Below are 4,868 nucleotides of genomic sequence, written 5' to 3'. Positions count from 1 at the left end.
ATGATTTTAACTCCCTCACAGGAAGTCATATGCAGCACTAAATGGACCTTACAGGATTTTATCAACCCTATGAGTCCCTTTCCTCCTATAAAAGCAAAAATGATTTTGAAAATAATTAGCCAGGGATGTCAGTTCAGCCATACACCATTATAAGGTCCACTCTTCCACTGGTCAGACAATTAAACTTCACTACGTCCCAGTTTACACTGGCTAAGGGGGCTTTTCCATTCTCAAGTACACATGTACTGATGCCGGCTGGATGGGTTTCTTCACCTGCTTGGCCATTAACCGGCAGACATGCAATCAGTCCTGAAACTCCATGCAGCCGAGCCCCATTTAAAATAAAAACCCTGCAGCCATGTCTGCAATGCCAAGTCATTCGTTCGTTTTTCTCGGGAGTCTTCCTTGCTGTGCTGTGCTTTGAACGCTTAACTCTAAACTGCTTTCGAACACTTCGCAGGACTCCAAGGGATGTTTGCCGATGTGAATAGATAGCCGGCTGACCGCTGCCCAAAGCGACTGCCACGAAGGCAGCGATTGTGCTGCAGACAGACGAGTATTAGCCTTTTTCATGTTGTGTTTTTTTCATGTTGTTTTGAGGCAGTTCAGTCGTATCCCGGCCTTGGACCTGGTAAACAAAAGGCTCTTTTCTATTTGAATATCGTAGAGTTTTGCGTAACTCGCGATAGCGCTGCCAGATTTTATGCAGATCTGGCACACTTGTTTGCTGTAGTCCTAGATTTGTGAAACGTATCTCATATCACATTTTTCACATATTCACATTACCCAATGCAACAAGAGTGCTTTTCACAGATTTTGATCCCACGCAAAGCACAAAATGTGATTTTTGCACAACTGCTTGCAGTATTTCTCTGTACTGCATTTGTTTATTTGTTCATTTTTAAATAACTGAAAATCTTTCAGATTCATCAAAAATAATAAATACTGTTTCTTCTCATCAGTTTCTTGTTTAGAACATGCCAATTTATTTGTGGCAGTTATTTTCTTGATGAGAAACTATGCTTCGACTAGACAGTTATACCCTTTTTAACCACCAGAAGGCAGCACAAATTCACAAATATGAGAAGAATTTTAGACTTGCCTTTCTGGTGGAAAAAGCTTGCTGATGAACACTTCCGGGCAGGTAATACGTTTTTTTTATGATAACTATGATAAATTCCAGCCTATACATGACTATCAACGTCCTATTTTCTGGTTCACTTGGTGTCTTGTTAAATCAGTGGATTTTGAGTTAATCTAACCTTTCCATGCAGGTTTTGTCCGTGACAGTTTGGGTCAGGTTTTAGTTTCTTTCACCTTTGTGTCATTTCAGGGAGCCAACATAAGATGGCAATCAAAAAGACTCAAGTGAGAAAAAGGCAGGCCCACAGACTGCTGTGAATTACACCAAAAGATCACTGGCCTTTTTAAAGAGTGAACTGCTAAAGAAGCAGATGTCAGTACAGTGGCAATTCCTCTAGGCTGATAAAAAAAAAAAAACATTTTCAGGATTTGTGTTGTATATTTATCTAGTTATAAACATATTGTCATTGTCAATTTGTATTTGGCCATATTCTGTACGCACACACACACATATGCGCGTGTCACACACATATATGGAAGAAATGGAATTAAATCTAGTGTACAGTAGACAGAATCAGCCCTACTTTGGAGCCCTCCATTTGAGGAGGGCAATGCACTGATATTTAAAGATACAACAGCAATCCAGATTTATAGCACTCCTCACTCCTATAAATCTGGATTGCTGTTGTATCTTTAAATATCAGTGCATTCTCATCCTCAGATGGACTGAGCTGATCATGATCTGATTTGAATGATGGCGGTGGCACATGTCATTGGGTGAAGTGAATGAGAATTCTCTGCTTAACCTTTTAAGATGTTATATGACAAATATCACGTAACAATCACTACTGGTAATGAAAAACAATGGATTTCCGGAACAGTGAATTAGAATTTTGAAACATTACAAAAGACCTACTCTTCCAAGGGTGACGGCATTTGATGTTGGTCAGACACAGTAGCGTGGAACAGGACCGTGTAAGGGTAACAGACTCTACACAAAAGGGGAGGAGGGATTACCTTAGTCAAAGGTGGTTTGCATACATCCGCGTATGGGTGTGTGGCATACCTGTGTGTGAAGGGCATGTATTTGCCTTTATGTCTTTAGCTTGTGAGTGCATGTTTGCGAGTCTGCGGCAGCAATTTAGTCTAACCGCATTCAATCTAAGCTGCGTGGCATTCGCTCATCCATCAAAGTCTGCAGGACAAAGAGCATAATGGGAAGCCTGAGAAGTCAACAGTGTTTGTGTGGGGATGTCCTTGTTATTCTGCTGAAGCAGTGCCCATCAACACGGATCAGTCATCAGACATCCAGGGCTGTAGGTGTCACTACCAGAACGCTCCCGCCATCCAATGCCGTATTATTCACACGAGAATTAAGGAATAAACCGTGTAATGATGGGCCAATGAGCGTACAAACGTGACTGATCTAATACTGGGCCAGTGAGCTGAAACGAACCGGACCCTCCCTGAGGTTTCTGGGTAGAGGTCAGTGTTGACGTCTGATGGAACGTGGGAGAAAAGCCTCAAGAGCTTTATGCCCAACCGTGCGGAACTCGGTTCGAGACACCTGAAACCTGCCCCCTGAAAAGCGATGCTGTAAATTTGAGCACGCATCAGAGGTCCCCATCTGCCCCCCTACCCCCCACCCCGCGCCTCCACCCCCGAAAGAATTCTAATGGAAGCCTTTGGCGTTCGTGTCCACAGGACGCTGCTGTGAGCGGCCTGGGAAGCGTTCAGAAGACGATGCTGTTTTTCTCAGCGGTGGTCTGAGAGAGGTTGCCGGTGTCATCTGCCTGTCCGTTCATTCGTCGCACAGCGGCTCTCTGTGCGTGTCCACTCCCCCGGAGAGGGTCTGATCAGGCGACGCAACATTCCATTAAAAAGCCTCACAGAGTGCTTCGCTATTCCTCCAGTAATCCTCTTAGACTCCGTTGCAGGCAACGGCAAGTTCAAGGGCTTATTGTTCTTATTACAGCATCGGCTATCCCTGATTTTAAGCTTTTTTCCCCCCTGCGTTATTACGTGCGAGCGTCTCACAAATGTCTTTAAGCTCAGCGGTTTAGCACAAGATGGAGTGGGAGTGGGAGTGGGTTATCCCCGGCAAGTCTTCCATAGTCTCTCTCAACTCAAATGTTTTTTTTATTTTTTATTCTTTAGAAATATATCTTGGTGTCAAACAAACATGGTGCATTGCGCTGCATTGTTAGTCACCACCCTGAAAGCATGTCATTTGAGTCCAAACATGAGGGCAAGGATGTAGGAACATTTGGAGAAAAACAGATGGAGAGATAGATGGAGAGAGAGAGAGAGAGAGAGAGAGAGAGACAGAGGGAGAATTCTCTTTGGATGCAGGCGAGAGAGGACACTGAGGTTGGCTGAAGAGAAAATGCGCCCGAGAGCAAGTTCAAAAGGAGAAGCCTGAGACCCTCAGAGACACGTCGCTCCTCTCCTCTGTTCTTTGGTCACAGCAGGGAGAGGGGGAGTATGACGGAGAGGCGCGGGAGATTTATAGGGCCGTGACAGGGCGGGCGCAGGAATGTTAATTGACACTCCATGCCCAAAAGAGAGGAATATTGGAACGGAGGTATAGAGACAGGCAAGATGTGAGGAAGAAGAAGATAAAAAGCTGGAACATGGGGGAAGGAAGGGGGGGGGAGAGGCTCATAGCATCTCTCCCTACATCTTTCTTTCCTTCCCTTCCCAGATTATACCCCCTACCACCCGCATCTTTCTCTCACGTCCTAATTACAGGCCTAGTCCACAAAAGAGGAGATTGAGGGGCAGCAGGAGAGAATTAGAGGACTACAGTCTAAACTGGACAGCAGGCACGCTAACACAGGCACACACATTCACACACACATGCACACACACGCACACACACGCACACACACGCACACACACCTCGTAATGAACACAAATGAAAACGCCTACAATGAATGCCGTGGAAAGAACTGGGAAGAAAATCTTTCCCAGGCAAATAAAAGCTTGAAAAGGGGAATATCACGAAGGGTTCTTCAGCCAGGATTAACATCTCTGTCCTCTTTCTCCCTTTCTCCCTCCCTCCTCCGTCCTCCCTTCATCTTTTTCTTCATTGTTCAGCTGTGTCCATAAGCCCGGCAGATTACACAGCGGTTCACGCTCAGAAACAAAAAGAAAATGCAAATCACGATGCCGCCTCCCTTCGGCTCTTCGACGGCGAATTGTTCTACGCTCCGCGTTTTCAGCCGGGCTCGCCGCTGAAATTTTTTTTATGATTTACTGAAGGCTTCGAAACCCGGCCAAAAATGAACCCACAAAAAAAAAAAAAAAAAACCAACGAAAAAAATAAAATAAAATAAAACAAATGGTTGGAAAAAAAAAAACCATATGAAAGTAAGATGAAAAAATGACAGCAACAATGGTCTGTAATTGGTTCAGATGTGGGAGCAGCAAGCATGTGAGGTTGAGGGCCAACTGCGCTCCAGGCGAGCTTGATTACAGGCCCAAACGGTGGCTTCTCCGCGTGTGCGGCGCGTCGGGGGGTGGGGGCTGGAGGTGAGGTTTCTCTGCGCGGTGCGGCGCTTCACCTTACGGCTACCGCCCGAGTGCCAGCAGCCGCCGCCTCTGAGGCTCTGCTGTGCTGCCAGGGCTGTCACGAGTTCACGAGTTTATGACTGGCTGAGCCGGGTGGAATATTCACTATTTCTGTGCATTTAAAAAAAAGATTTTTTTTTTGAGAACCATAAAAAGCATTGTGCACGAAACAGAATACACTCTGGGCTGGATTAACCTTTGACTAGCATGTT

General features: G+C 45.3%; 1 long non-coding RNA gene across 1 annotated transcript; it reads left to right on the top strand.

Annotated features, from left to right (window-relative positions):
* Positions 1–352: 352 nt before the first annotated feature.
* LOC135237745 (uncharacterized) lies at positions 353–1,581 on the top strand. The gene is made up of 3 exons (XR_010324900.1): positions 353–631; positions 963–1,144; positions 1,334–1,581. It is a non-coding gene; the product is annotated as an uncharacterized LOC135237745 (long non-coding RNA).
* Positions 1,582–4,868: the final 3,287 nt, after the last annotated feature.

The sequence above is a fragment of the Anguilla rostrata genome, chromosome 13 (genome assembly GCF_018555375.3).
Source record: "Anguilla rostrata isolate EN2019 chromosome 13, ASM1855537v3, whole genome shotgun sequence".
Lineage (NCBI taxonomy): Eukaryota > Metazoa > Chordata > Actinopteri > Anguilliformes > Anguillidae > Anguilla > Anguilla rostrata.
This window is presented reverse-complemented; position numbering and strand designations above follow the sequence as displayed.